The sequence below is a fragment of the Chiroxiphia lanceolata genome, chromosome 1, assembly GCF_009829145.1.
Source record: "Chiroxiphia lanceolata isolate bChiLan1 chromosome 1, bChiLan1.pri, whole genome shotgun sequence".
NCBI classification, from domain to species: domain Eukaryota; kingdom Metazoa; phylum Chordata; class Aves; order Passeriformes; family Pipridae; genus Chiroxiphia; species Chiroxiphia lanceolata.
Genome location: NC_045637.1, coordinates 42,542,329 through 42,558,343, shown reverse-complemented (window position 1 = coordinate 42,558,343; position 16,015 = coordinate 42,542,329). Strand labels below are relative to the sequence as shown.

Sequence of the window (16,015 nt, the reverse complement as noted above, 5' to 3'; positions counted from 1 at the left end):
GATTGGGTGCTATAGTAATTTTGCTAAGGGAAAAGGAGACAAATGACCTATTGCAGATAGATAGTCAATAAAGTTTTACAAAGGATGTTGCTTGCTTGTTGAGTGACATTATTCCTTTCATTCTCATATTGCTTAAATAATGCAATTTTATCTTTTTGTTTCCCACTGTTTCTTCCATTTTTAATGCTGTTCCTCTTTTGTCACTCCACCCCTGTTGGTGACTTAAGTGGTGTCAGGCTGCCGAAGCTGCAGAATCTAGAACAGGAGCCAATCTACCATCAGCTTGTTATGTGAAATTTCTTAATTAACATTTCCCAAACTACTTTTTCGATTTTCAGACATATATTTCAATCATCCCAGTCCTAACATATGTATAGTTGTGATCATTTATTTTTTCACTCTTGTCAGGAGAACTGTCGGTTCAAAGCAGTCAGTCTTTCAGTAGAACCACAACAGAGTGGATATCTTGGCTAGCTTGTAGCTATCAAGAACTCTGTTAACATCAATACAGTATCAAGAAACAGGGAAAAAAATAAATATCTGTATCTCGAGATGAGAACTATAGTACAAATCTGTTTAATTAGGCATGAAACCTATCGCTGCATATTCTCACACATTTATCAACTCGACAGTTAACTTTATTCTTCAAAGCAACTTTATTATCTTTGCATTTAACCTGCATGAAGCCATCTTTTTAAATCCTTTCCCCCCTGAAATGGCTCACTGCACATTATTGAAGGTAATATTTATAACAGAAACATTTTGTTTGCACCAGCTTGGTTGAAGAAGAGCCCTTAACTGTAAGATGCTTGTGAAAATCACTTTTCCTTACAAGAAGCTTAGAACAGTTAACAGGAAAAGGGGTATCGGAGGAGTTGCAGAAAAGCAAAGCTCAAACGCCTTTTACCGGACTTTAATCGTGAACACCCTGACATTCTCAGCTTAACTGGCGAAAAACATTTCCAAGAGTTGGAAGGGGGCCCAGAGGATGCGGATGAGACTACGGCTGATCCCCCCCCTCCTAGTTTAGCAAAAGCTCCCCGACGGGCTGGTTCTCCCGCACAACAAGCAGGTGCCGACGCTACTCTGAGCGGCCTCAGACCCGCGGGATTCCTTGCCCGCAGCATCCCGCAGCGCTCGCTGCGGCGAGCCCGGCTGCCGGCACCGTCCGGGGCAGCGGGCTGCGGAGAGGCGGCTCCGGCAGCGGCTTCCCCCGCGCTCCCTCTTGCTCCTTTTTCCTCCTGCGTTAATTCTGCCTTCGCGGGGGCAGGTCGATGCTTGGCGGCCCCGTCCCGCGGCGACACGCGGCTCCCCCGCGGCGGCCGCGGGAGGTGTGTTCATACATATACATACATATATATGTATTATATATATGGGTGTGTGCGTGTGAATGACTCATAGCTGAGTTATTCTGTGTCATCGCAGCGCTGTCCGACGGGGACGGCGATGCCTGCAGGGAATCTTCAGCGAGGCGCCATGTGCGCTGTTGGAAGCACGGGCGGGTGGAGCAGGAGGGCGAGAACCACGCAGGGCTCTAGGGAGTCACAGGGGAGGTTGTCCCTCACCCTTTTGCTCCCCTTGGGCCCCCTCCTTGTCCGAGACAGCCCGGCAGAGCGGGGCTGGATGTTCGCCGGTGCGGGGTCGGGGCCGCAGAGCCGTGCCCCGGGTTAGTGGCTGGGAGACGAGGCGGGGAGAAGGCAGCGCCGCTGCCGCTCCAAGCCAGCTTGGCAAAGTGGTAGAACCGGCACCAAATTTCTTCTCAATATGGGGGTCGATGTACGTTCCCTCTGGCGAGCGGCCAGCCTATACCCAGTCACACGGCCGGGAGAAAAGGCAGTCGGGGCAGCCGAGCAAAAGCGGAGGCTCGCTGAGGCGGGAGGGGATGGATAACTTTCCCGCCGTGGCATGGGGCGAGAGGACAGCCTCAGCCCCCCAGGACCGAGGAGAGCTCCCCGGGCTTCAGGCACTCCCGCGACCAAGGGGAACACCGCCGCCCCCCGGCGGGCCGGCAGCTCCAGGGCCGAGCCCGGGAGCTCGCTGCCCCTGCCCGCCGGGGGCCGCCGGCCGCCGCGGCGGGACGGGCTGCTCTCACCGGTGGTCTCAGCTCACCCTCCCGGGGCCGGTCGGAAGCGGGGCCCGCCTCGCCGCCCGCTCGCCCCTCTCCGGCGCGGGGGCCCGCCCGGGGGAGGGCTGCGCGTCACCGGATCTGGTGGCGCCGGCAGCGGGGCGGTGTTACGGAGCGCCCCGGGAGCGGAGGGGGCGGGCGGGGGTCCCGGGCGGGGCCGCATCGCCGCGCCTGGCTGCGGCCGCGCTGGCGGCGGCGCCGCCTCGCCTCCCCTCGCCTCGCCGCGCCTCGCCTGGCCACTCGCCGCCGCGGAGGGGCGGCGCTGCCTCCCCGCACTCCCCCGCCCGGCGCCCCCGCTTCGTCTCCGGGAAGGGCGCGGGGACCCCCACGCTCCCCCCTCGGCGCGGCGGCGGAGTTCCAGCCCGTGGCGGCTGGGGCTGGGGTGCGATGCCGTGTTAGCCGGCGGCCCGCCCCGAGGTAGCGCCGGCGGGAAGGATCGCGAGTTGCCGGGGCTGTGGCTGGCACCATGGGCACCGGGCGGGGGGGCGAGGCGGCCGGGCTCCCTGCGCTCCTCGGCTGAGCCCGGGGATGTGCCGGTGCCCGGTGGAATTATTTTGGAACTAGCGCGGAGCGGTGGGAGGAGGGCGAGCGGCACAGCGTTTCACCAGCTGCGAGGAGGTCGTCCGGCTGTGCTGTATAGGCAAGTAAGCGCTCCTTTTCTGTTGCCTTTTCACTGCCCTCTCTTCGTCTCGAGCGACTTTTTTTTTGCAGCCGCTGGTCGCACACTCCTGGTTTGGAGGCAGGATGGTCGGCGGTGCCAGCGGCAGTTCTCGGGGGCTAAGGTGCGGGAGGCTGGTGGCCGGGATTGCAGGGAAGCCCCGCTCCAACTCCGCCGGAGTCCGCCGCGGGCATCCCGCTGATGCGGTGCTCCGGCGCACAGCCGGGCAGGAAGCTCCATGTCCCAGGGCTTCCCACTTCTGCAACTCTAAGAGGTGATGTCTTCTTACAGGCGTTAATATAAAATGCCTTCTCCTTTGTGCTGAGCTGTAACTAAATTGTAGGAGTCCCTTAATTGCTTTCTATCAGTGCTTCTTGTGGGAAAGACGCAGAGTGCATGTCAGCCTTTCATACTCACTTGTGAATTCAGACAGTGAACCCAGAGTTTTGATTTGTTTGCCTTTAACTTTTTTGTGCCCTACCTAGTGATTTCCTTTGAGATACTCTTGCTGTGAGGTTATGGTTTGTCCAGCCTTGTTTGTTTGCTTACTTTTAGCCTATGGATATTTATTGCTATACTTGACATAGCCACGAAAAAAAAGTTGACTGTAATTTATTTTAATGTATGGAGGACAGGTTGCAGGCAGGGGACTAATTCTGCTCTCAGAGGAACTCCACTTCAAAGGAGGAGGCCCATGGGGCTGTAATCTCCAGCTAAAAACTGAGAGAGCTCAGAGCAGACCTGTCACACTGTAAAGAATGAGTTCTGTTCACTTTTCAGCAGTGATAACATATAAGCTAAGCTGCCTGCTTTCCAATATCTATGAAACACCTGTCTCTGAAACGCAGGGAATAGAGATGTGAATTCTGGGCAGGTTTGAGAGAAGGCAGAACTTTAGACAGTGTTTAATTAAGTTTGCTCATATTGATTTCCTCCATGTCATCTCTATGAGACTGAAAACTGCAATCTATTACAGTAACCTTGATGCATGTTGCGTTGTAACATGAAAGCAGCACAGAATAAAAGCATTTACACAGATTTATAGCTAAGGTCTGATGTTTCACTAGGAGCTCAGTTCCACCGACTGTGGTAGTTTCAGCAGGGCATGGTATGTGTGTAGGAAATAACTTGCTAATGGTGATGAAAGTATAAGTTGCAGTGTTGGAAACATGTCCTCCAGAAAATGCCAGTGTGCATAAAACGTCTGTTGAGTTTTGGATATTTCATTTTCTAATCAGTGAGATCTGAAGCAAAAAGAGTGTGTGGGTGTGTGTGGCAGTATTAAGGCTTCCCAGGTTAATGCACTTTGATTTGTCAGCTGTAAGAGATCTTTTTATGCACTGAAATACACTTTTTTTTAATAGATACAGTATTGACATGATATGATTAAAAAATGTTGGAATGTCCTTACGGTGAACATGTAACTAACTCAAGTTTATAGCTGAATGATAAAGTAAACATTTCCTGTAATGGTTGATGGAGATTATTGAGGGTAAATTGGCTGCGGGGAATGTCATTTGTTTCAGTGCAGTTTACGGATAGTGTTCCTGTGGTTCATATTTCTGACTCTCTGAAGATACTGTGGAACACAAATAGAATAACTGTTGCTAGACAGTGGGATGCAAACCTATCTGTTACTTAAAACACTCAGCTTATTCTGTCTCGTATCAAAAAATATAGTTTGTAGCAAGGTCTGCCTATGGTTTTATTGTAGTAATTCCTTCGTCTGTTGCAGAGTGGCAGACTTTCACTAGGCATGTGCAAGGGAGGTCATGAAACACTGAAGCATGCAGTGATGTGGAATTCATTTGGGCTCTGTATTACATTAGAGGTTCCACAATTAACATAAGTAAATGCTTATGCCTGATTATATAAATAAAAAGAGTTTAAAAATTGTATTAGCTTTGTCACTTCTGATTCATGTTGCAGAGCCCTCTTCCTCGTTTTCTTTTTAGTCCTTCAAACTAATCTAATGCTGTTCTCACTCTTTGCCTGGAGAGGAAGAAGACATAATTTAATGATGTATCATTTGGCTTTTGCAGTGTCTTGTCCTATAGCTATGAGATAATCTAGTGAAGGTCTCCATCACTGAATTAAAGAACATGGTGCTCTAGACTTTCACTTACAGTCAGATTTTCACTCTTACGTGGCTGAAGAACCGACTTTTAGCAAGGTCTGTTAGAAAAAAAGTGAATGCTTCTTTTTCTGTTAGAAACTTGAAAAGAAAGAGGAAGGTAAGACTGGAGGTCTTTAAAGATATAGTTTAGAACATTCGCTTCTAGGTTTTTAATCAGAACCCTTTATCTTCACATGTTTTCTTTATCTTTTACTTGATACTTGTCAGAAAGCCTTCCTGCATAGTTATACTTTATTTTACAATGTGTGTAGTTCTTAATTTTAAAAATTCAGGAGTGACTGTCATAGGGTTTGCTGTAAGGCTATTTTAGTATCCTCTTTAATGTTCTATATCGCACTTGACTTGTATCTTTTGAATCTGAGATTTCCAAAGTACAGTATATTCAATTTTATAGTATGCATTTTTGGTTTAATACTATGGAAATCTCTATAATTAAAGAAGATGTTGACTTGATTCAGAAATGTCAGGGCAAGCTCAGAAATTGTGTTTAATTCCTAATTTTTTTTCGTGTTTACTCAAATATGTTTTTTGGGTTTTTGGGCATAGTGTTCATGAACTGACTGAAACACTTGTAAGCAAAATTAAACACACCAAGAGTTAAGCAGGATTTTTCTAGTCAGCCCAACCCAATTGAGTGTGTTATTTCTATTTATTCATTTTAGATTGAATATTGAGACAAACAAGAGCTGTAGTCTGCTCTCAGTTGTTCCCTCTGAAGTGCTCAGATAATGCTTGTATTTTAGCACTGGTCCTTGTACCGGAACTCTTACCAGTAGTCATTGCCAGGTCTGCTTGCATGAATTGTTAAAGAGATAAGGAGTTGTAGTGAACGATAAGAAACATCAAATGGATTTAATGTGTCATGTTTCTTGGCCCATATCATGGCTGTGCTTTCAGTTTAGGTTTCCCGGGGAGAGGATTGAATGTGGTTGGGTTGAATCCCAATGAGAGTCTGCTACATCAACTTGTATCTTTGGCAGTATGCTGTGACACTGGCTCAGCATAATTACACAGATGAACTTCTGTATTTTCCCTGAGTTTGCTTACCATCACTGGAAAAGTCACAAAGCCTTACTGTCGTTGTGGCCTACCTATATTTTCTACATTCCTGTTGCAGATTTTCTGAGAAAGCATGCATTAAAAAACAAAACCAAAACAGATCATGCCTCAAGATCCAGCTATAATCAACATCAGGGAATGCAGTGGAGACACAGCCAGTGAAATTCACACATATATTTAATTATCTGAGGGAGAAATTATTATCCATCTTGAGAGATTGATTTAGTCGGTGATATGTCTACTCGTTATGAAGAAGAGGAGCTACGTGATATGCAAACAAGGCTTTTTTTCACTGCACACTTAAGATGTGGCTGTCATTGCCATTTGAAACTATGAGATTTATCTTCAATAATAAACTTGAATTGGCCAAAAGAGGTGAAATGCTCTGTTGTGTGATGAGTCTGGTTTTGTAGTAGCCAAGGGCTGCGTTGTTTCCTGGGGACTTGCTCTCTTCAATATATTAAAGTAATGAATAGAGGAAAACTAATCAAGAAGAGTGTTTGGGATAAGATTAATTTTATTAATTCTCCAGTTTACTTTGGGTAATGTTGGACAAAACCATAGAAGTTCTTCACTGTGATACTAATGCAAGTGTAGCAGTAGTTTTGACTTACATATGTGTAAATGTTCTAAAAGATGGGATTGGGGTTTTGCATGTGAGTCCAAAACATGGATAAATGATACTGCTGGACACAGTCTGCTGTACCACTCAGGTACTTCAGAGATAAGGCATGGATGATTAATGGAAGTCTCAGTTGTATATTCCACTGTGAAACGCAGGAGGTCCCCCATGCCAAAAGCCAGGTGCAGCTGAACAGTCTTGCCCTGATGTTCCAGATGTGGAGTAAGACCTGGAGCAGAGCAAAAGTCCCACACTGGTGCTCACAGGGTACTTTTCAACAGCCACTGAAACTCCTGTGTGAGATGTGGTTGAGGTAAAGGCACTGATGTTTTACTGCTTTAGTACTGGCATGGATCTTGAGTCTGTGAAAAAACTCATAACTTCAAAGATGCCATGAGTGCAGTTGATTGTTGGCTCAGTTGGTTATTCTGCAGGTCATTATCATCTGGAGCTCATCTCAAGAGTGTTGAATTCTCTGTTTTTGCCTATGAAGTATTTCTCACTTGCTGTTAGTTTTCAGTGTTTCTTCCTTGGTCAGGTGAGATTTTGGTTCAAAGATATGCTTTTAAAGCTTATGGCATCAAGCACTTCTGAAATGTTCATTGCTTGGAGCTTCTGAGATAACATTATCAGAGGAGGAGAAGGTTATTTATCATATTCTTCTGAAGTTTGGCTTTATTTTACTTTTTGTTCATTCTCAATGTGTTTTTTTCAAATAGTATTGGGTTTTGTGTTGAAGACGTTAGAAGTGACTCCTTAAGTAAATTTTATATTGCTTTTGATCAAATTATTCAAATAGAATTAGATTTAAGTGTGAGCAAATGCTGTTTGAATAAAACAAAACACATGCTTTTTCCCCTTCCACTTGTATTAAATTTATTTTAAAATATACAGCTAAGAATATATATATGTATTCTATAAATATATACTTAAAGAAGTAAGAATAGGAGCACTGTTTCTGACATTCATTTTTCTTCCCCTTTCTGTCAAAAATTAGAGAGAATTTCATCTCATGAGTGATAGTTATCATACCCTCTGATTCTTTCTAGGTATTCTTTCTGACCATTTTTATTGAATTTAGTTTAAAAATGGCTCTGAATTCAACAAGTATAATACTAAGATCTTAGAAATATTTTAAAATCTTTTCAAATACATAATATAGCTGTTAATATTTGCCTTACTATAAAGCACTGATTCTTAATTACAGAATTGTTTCTGAGATGCTTTGCTGTTTCTAAATATATCTTCATTCAAAATTATGTAAGGTGGCTTTTTCTAGTTTCTCTGTATGGCAAGATGTTTTGATTGACTCTTTTAACAGTTGTGAATAATGAACTGTATGTTTCAGCTTCAGCAACACAAATGGACATTGATTTTCTTTGGCTTGCTTTTGACCCCTAAAGAAGTAAAGCCATTAGAATTTTGTTTGTAAGGAAACCCTTTGCTCTCTCTCCTTCATTTTATATATATTATAAACAGCCTTTCAGAACTAATCTATGCTAATCAGACTTTTTTCAAGTGAAAACTGAGGAGAAAATCATCAGCTCTACAGTTGTCTTGCAGTTCTAGGTTTCATCACACACAGCTGTCTGCCTGTATCCATTACCAGTTGGTATCGCAGCTGTATGTTGCTGAATGCAGCAGAATTCACAAACAGTTCTTCTCACAACTGTTTTAATTGGTTATTAAATGGTAAACATTTATGTGGCAGTATAAGGGTTTGGTCCATGCAGAGTGGTTGTTGTTGTGTAACAAAACACACGCTGATGCATGGGTAGAGTTCCTAACTGAAGACAGATCTTGAGTAAAAATCAGCGTCAGACCTGTGTCTCTGTGGATTTTAACATTTGGAGTGCCTTCATTCTCATTCCGTGAGTTATGTGTTTTCCTTTTTTCATGAAACAACTGCGTGAATATGGAATGCAGAGGTAAAATGTAAAATGTAAAAGGTATAAGTGGTGAAATGCAAAAGTAGTCTTTTGTTACAAGAATCAGAGGAGTTAATGTGGTATGAACAGGGCATGATTGGGCCTTGCCGGGGGTGAAGTTAGTGGCAGGGCTCCCTGTCTCCAAACTAAGCAACTCCATTAATGGAAGTGCGAAAATAGCTACTCTGTTGCTTTTTCAGCTGAAGCAACTTCTCTGTCAAATATAGCTACATTCATGAAGGAATTTTATTGAGGGAAGCATACCGTAACTATGCTACAGACATTTCCGGGCAAAGTGTATAGAAATCATGATAGCATCTGATGATGATCACCTCTTGCCTTATTTTAGCTCACTGAGTTAAGGAAGGACCTTCCTGGATAATTGAATGCACAAGTAGATAATTTCTTTCTACACCATGTCATTAGTCTTTCAGTTAGTTAATTCTCAAGCAACTGTGGTGATAGTTCATCATATGCTTCTTTTCACCACTTATTGTCTTATGTATTTGTGAGGTTGCTTGGGCTGTTTTCTTGGCATGTCTTAATTAAAATTGCTTAAGTTTCAGTTTATTAATCTGTTTTATGCATCAGCTTTCCTTTTCACTACATTAAATAACCTATTTAACCTCCAAAGAGAGGGCTGATCTTACTGATCAGGAATTATATTCTATTTGTTGTATTATTCTCTGTGTTCTCAATGCTATATACGTTTGTGAAGTTTTCTTGTTAGTTTAGAAAAACCCTAAACCTTCTGTTTTTTGGTAGATGGACTAGAAAGTATTCATTGTATATACTCTGATCAATGGACAAATTCTGTTGTTAACAGTGATTTGATATTGCCATTTGTCACTATGCTCCTGCACATGTACGACTTACTGCCTTTTTTAACCTCTTCATGATGTTACAATACTTCTTTCTGAAATGAAAATCTCAAGGTTAATCTCAAGCATTAATTATTCTCCTCATGTAATTCATCTTGCATCCAATTGATCGCTTTCTCAAGTGTGAGATTCTGTAGTTTTTTGTGCTGTGTTTCTGTGTGCCTATATACAACTCTTTATTGAGACTAATATATAATTTATTATATAGTCTGTATTTATGAGATTGAGTCCATGATTTTTTCTCTTTGAAATGAGACTTGATTTTTGCTTTTATAGTTAACTCTACAGTAGTTGTCTAACTACAGGAAAGACATTTTTTGTGGGGAAAAAAATTTGGGAAATGAAAAGTAAAGTATTTTTGGAGTAAGTTTCCTTTGGGAAAATTACAAAAGCATTATTCAGCATCTTCTTTTACTCTCAAGAGCATAAAATGACATAACGCTTTTTTTGCTAGAAACATGTTCTGTTTCCATAAGAGAAATGTCTGGGTAAGGCTGTATCTGTGTCATCGTTCTCCAAAAATCACATGAATTCCCCATATTTAAAGCAGGAACTCATGTGCAAGAATTCAGGTGCATCCTTAGATGGACCGCTCCTTCTGCAGGTCCATTTGTGAATGTAATTGAGATGCTTTGGTTCTTTGGACTTTCTGAGATTGGTCTCTAAGTGCATAAGAAGCAACATGAAAATTAGTGAAGTCCTCATGTTGTCTCATGTTAGGAGAGACAAAAAAGTGGTATCATCAGGACTTCTCTTTCTTTTTGCCCTCCAATGCATGTACATACATGTATCTCTATCTCAAGATTAATTCTGTGATAAATTTGGCTTCCTACACATGCCTGTTTTTATAATAGACTCTATATTGTTCAAAAGTCTCTGACGACTAAGTGGAGTTATGACCCTCATTTCACAATTCTAATTTCCATAGGAAAATTGTCTATAACAAACAGCTGAAACCAGCTTTAGAGGCAATTGTAAAAGTGTAAAATTAAGATTGTGAGCTTTCTAAATACCAATTCTGCTTCAGAGAAAGTGGATGAGAAGGAGGCTGCTTTCATGGATCAAGTGTCAATATTGCCTCAGTTAGAAAGCAATACAGAAGTTTAACTTGTATTCCTCGTTTTACAGCAGCAGATTTGTCTTTTTTGGATGGCAAGAAGTATCTTAGATCTTCCTACATATAAGATCTCTCTCCGCAGGCATTTAAAGTGCTGGAAAAACCTCTGCACAAAAGCTCACAAAAATGATGAAGTACTTTGAAGTTTTGCAATTACAGCTAAATGTCACTTTCTACAGGTTTGTGGCATGTAAATAGCTGGAGATGCTACTGCAGGGAAAGCTAGTCCTTTATCTTTAAAAACTACACATCTGTAGTAGTAATGTGTATTTAAGAGTGTATAGACTGTTCTATATGTTCAAAACCTGTGGTCAATACCTATCTGTCTGTTTGTCAAAGCTTTTTGTTAGCTTAAAAAGATCTGATTACATAAATACCATCTTTTATTTGAAAGATTTTCTTAACGCCATCCATCTGAAATACACTCTTGTATTTAGAAATTATGATAAACAACCTGAAAGCACTCTTTTAAGTACTACAGTGTAATGCTAGTCATCGAAATTAAGGTCTCTTATACAACCCAATTATTTTCACAGTACTGGGGCCCATTTTGGATGAAGATTAGAAGCAGTGTTTGACTTTTTTTGTTTTTGACTATGCTGACGAATTCAGCATAGTGAGTGCACATACAAGATGCTCTAGATTGGGAATAATTGTATGTACCAATAACATCTATCTGTGCAGCCTTCAATTTAGAATGAGGGTTCCTCTAGAGTCTGTGAATCAAATCTTCAGAATGATGTTTAAAACTCTAAAATAATGGGAAATAAAAATCTATGAAGTAATTTATAAAAATAACGTGGTATTTTGCATGCAGCAGGTATCTAAAGTGAAGGATGCTGCTGCTCATAATTAGAAGGCTTTTCAGTCCTGTAGCTGCTGGAAAGGAGACACTGTGTGTTGTTCTCTGTATAGAGAAACGGTTCTTGGGATAATCCTCATGGCAGTTGTACTGCTGATTTCCATAGCAGCCTGTATGCAGTTGCTTGGAACAAGAGTGCAGGTGTTTTGTAATAGCATGGCAGGCATGATGTGTGATGACTCAGCTCCTTCCTCAGCCATGGAGAGGATGTTCTTCTACCTCACTATCAGTTTTCATCCGACTAGGAAGCTTTTTATTTACTGAAATACTCAAGGCAGCTCCTGAAGTGTGAAATTACTTATATGATTGTCCCTACTGTCTGAGTAGCTACCTGGTGTCTGGGGCCTTTCTGGAGTGCTCCTATTAAAAACTTGGACATAATATTTCTGCTACAAGTCAGTGAACATGCCGCAGGTTGTTGCTTGTGGCAAAACTGACTGTTGAGCTGGGTGCTTTGTCCCAAAAATCTTGGGCATTTCTTCTCATTTCTTCTCATGACCATTACTGACATGATGTCTCTTCCTGTCTCCCATGTTGCATGTTCTGGCTCATCTTGTTTGCAATCAGTCAGCACCAGGAAGGCTATGAACTAGGTTCCTTCTGGCCATCTTCTTGGGTCGTAGCTTACAGGAAAGTATGTGTTTAGTCATGGTTATTTATAAGATTCATAGTTCTGAGACTTACTTCCTAGAAGTCTGTGAGATCTTTATCATAATAATCCTATAATGTCATGATACAATGATATAAAAGTATATGATTCAAAGAAGAAGTGGTAAGTAGAGAGCATTTCTTTGTTGTTCATATGTACAGCAGTGACCATGGATGGCACCTTTTTGACGTAAAGGTGTCATCACGATAAAAGTGACTTGGGTTACAAAGACTGTTATCAACTCAACTGTAAAACTTCAGGCATAACAGTTGTTTCTGTTTCTGATTACTGATACATATATACAGAGAATATATTTCTCTTAAATTTCCATGAGGCTTGATTTTTGCTTTTCATCCAGTTTTTCCCTGAAGGGATAACAAAATTGGTAATTTGAGAGCAGCTCATTTTGACATTTTTGAGGATCATCCCTCGTTAGAGCGTCACACTTATGATTTCCCCCCACAGTATTTCTGCTTTTTCCTTTACAGGCTTATGACTTAACAGTGTGCTTCATACACATATGTGTGTATACGTGAGTTTGTAATAGATAAATGTCTACATATGTGTGTCAAATATGATATACTAAGTGCTTGTCAGCCTGGATAGCCCTAGAATTTTTGAAATTTGTAATAAAACCATCTTTGATCATGAGAACAGTCACATTACATGGCTGGATGTTCTTGTGGCTTCTATTACATCTACATAAAGTACATAGTGGCCAGTACTTGTACAGGGATTGACCCTCTTTCAGTTAATCTTTCTCAGTCTGAGTACCCTTCCCAAATCTATTCAGAATTACAAGTGAGGATCATCTACCTGGCTCATTAAATCTTCTCTTTACATGCCTCTGCTACTTCCTCCTTCCTCACATCAAGCTGAAGCTCTCTTTTGTTTTCAAGCGTTTTGTTCAGTAAAGCCTAGTATTAGGTGCTGTATTTAGCAACTTACTGAGGCTTTTGTTCTTTCCTCCGGCCCACCACTGTCTGAATTGCCTGAAATTTCCATAATACATGTTTTTCTGTCCCATACAAAAGTAAAAATGCTCTACTTGAAAATCTGCCTTTATAACATTCAGTTGTCATCTTCTACTAGGATGCTTGCAGATGGTTTCCATCTGGAACTGATAAATGAGAGGGTTTTTTCAGTGGTTCATTTTGAATAGTTTCATTTTGAAAGCTATTCGTATGAATAGCTTTATATAACTCAGAGAGATCTTAATGCCTAATTTTTTGAGTAACTGAAATTTTGCCTCTTTTTCCCATTTGTGTGCTGTTAACCAATAATAGAATCTACTGTTGTGTATGAAGGTATCCTGGCACAGGGCATGAAAACAGTATTTCTTGTTTCAGTAACTACACTTGACTATTTAATTTTAGGCTATTTACTATACATTTCTTCAGTGAAATTGCAGGTGCTTGATGTGAATGTTTTTAGATAACTGCGTCTAGGCAGTACATAGCAGACAAGGGCAGAATACATGGAAATTTACTTTCAGCTTGATGAAACATCCATGTTTTGTTTATGGAGGAGTCTTCATCGTTGGACAGCACTTGTAGCAGTGATAGGTTAGGTTCCTTGGACTTAGACCAGTTTTCATTTGTTCAGCAACAGAAAATTTGAAGTGTCAAGAGTTTAGTTTCAAAGTACAGGAAAAGGACTTCAGAACAAACAGCTTGATCAAAAGAAATTACACATATCAGTTTGAAGGAACAGTGAATTAGAAAATGCAGTGAATTAGTGAGGAGAAGTCTTACTCTTGAACCCCGATTGTGAAGATGGAAAGTACAGGAAGAGCCAAAAAAAGATGTGAATCCTATTGTGCACTGGTTCTTGCCTGAGTCACTATCATGCTTGTGAAATGTTGGTGTCGGCAACAAGCAGTCCGATGAGTGGGCAGTGCTGGATGGCTGAAAAGCTGACCTGCCTCCTCCCTTGGAAAACAGACCTCGGTCATTTCTTATACTACATGCTCTCTTCCTCAGAGTTTGCAGTCCAAAAATAACATAGCATAGCAAACGAGCATACTGCTGGAAGGAAGGAGTGGTCAACCTGTCTTAACTAAAGAGAGGTGAGTGGGTGCGGTTTGTAGGCTGCTCAGAAGCTGTGTGAATAACTGATAATTAAACTGGTCTGTTAAGACTTTTTTCAAATTGTCTTATCTATAATGTAGTGGAATTTTACCCCAAACTTTTCTCTGTGTAATATTTTTTGTTTCTGAAATTTAAGAAAATTTCAAAACCGTTAATTTAAAGCTACTTATTTCAGCTTGTCGATGTCAAATGTACGGCGTAGAGTGTCTCAGCCGTGAACTGGAGCTCCAAATTGGATTTACTCTGTGATCACCACATAGATCTGAGCAAGTCACACAAACTTCTTTTGGTTCATTTATCCCATTTAGCTTAAATTCATACTTTGTGGTCACATGGATGAGTACCTCGAGATTTCATTAATGAATGTTTACATAAAGGTTTATTTCCGGTAGTTAGAAACAGTGGAGGCGTATAGTGTGCTAGCTATTGATTTACATGCATTTTTGGTTTCTCAGAATATTTTGCATGATCTCATAGAAAATTTCTGTGAACTTGGTCGCTGCTTTCTCTGATCTATTAGGTTTTGGAAGAGCATTACACAAACTGGGAAAAGAATTTGATTTGTTGTAGGAATACTGAAAATGGATTTACCTACATCTATTCTTGACATCAATTAAATTTGTTATGAAGTCATATATGCTCATTTTCCAGTCTCTGTCTTAACTGATACATTGTAAGGAAGAACATTTGACAGTCTTAGAATTCACATAGTGTAATAAGCACTTGAAAGAATCTCTCTGCAAGCATTTTGTCTGTGAATAGAGCCACAACTGCTACATAAATGTATTATTTTTCCACTGTAGCACTGTAAAAGGAAAAAGTGGGATATTATTAGAGAGCTGTAAATTCCTAAAATAAATTGCATTTCGTTTGTATTTAAAAAACCCAACTGAACATATGGGAAGTAACCCATGCCGCTCAAATTCTGACTTAAGAAAAATTCCTTTTCCTATACTAGTATTTAATTTCAAAACTGCCATAATTCCATGGTCAAATTTGGATATGGATTTGATATGATGTCACATTTTTCCTGTTAAGAGAAAGAATTAAAATAAAACTGAAATATAGAAGTAATTTAAATGAAAGAGGGAAGATACCCTAGTATAAAGGGAATGATACTAGATTACAGAAATGGAATGGTTGTTAATGAAAATCAGATGCTTTGATAAGAAGCCAGAAGTGGGCTAGAATGACTTTACCATCATGAAAAAAATACTCATGTTCTGGCAAGGCCTCTAATGTATGAGGCTTGTGCATGTAGAATTAATAAAAATTACTGTGTAAACAGCATAGTAGTAAGGGTCTAAGACGGTTATCCCTTTAAAAAAGAGAGAGAACTGCCCATCGTAGTCCCATCTGTCCCACAGCACCTTTTCAGTGACTCATTCTGAAAGATGAATCAGCAAGCAGGTGTATTAATTGGTGATATGAGGCATTAAACCACTTACAACTTATGTTTTGCTATCCTTGCATACAATAGATGTCCATTAGAAAAGACTTCTAGTGCCATTGCCTTTCTCTTCCACATCTGCTTTGCTATCTTAAAGGCAGCAACTGTAGCTGATATGCAGACCGCCTCACCTTTAGGGCTGTGTTTGGCTTAATAAGAAGTTATTGTTGCATAGCATTGGGGATTGTGAAATGTTTTCTCTTTAAAAGTGAAAATCCACTGTGGTATTGCATGTATTGCATTTATGTAAATAGCTCTGTGGGCCTACCGCTGTAGGACCTCAGTCCCTCCACAGCAGTTGGTAATTCTGCAAGCAGTGTTTTCATTTGTCTTTGTTTTACTTTGAGGTGGTAGATTATCTATCAAGAATAAAAGCTCACATCCCTGGGGTATGTGTTAATTGCCAGTTGGATTAATAATGAAGACTGTTATCCGGC

At 41.1% G+C, this 16,015-nt stretch overlaps 1 protein-coding gene across 4 annotated transcripts in view; it reads left to right on the top strand.

The window, feature by feature from the left end:
* Nucleotides 1-2,352: 2,352 nt before the first annotated feature.
* The window catches only part of SNTG1 (syntrophin gamma 1), a 346,324-nt gene continuing 332,661 nt past the window's right edge, over nucleotides 2,353-16,015 (top strand). For 3 of the 4 annotated variants that reach the window (XM_032701874.1, XM_032701865.1, XM_032701848.1), the window contains exon 1: nucleotides 2,353-2,769. The gene's annotated coding sequence lies outside the window, so the exon portion shown is untranslated. The remainder of the gene's footprint in view (nucleotides 2,770-16,015) is intronic. The other variant, XM_032701856.1, reaches the window with a different exon arrangement.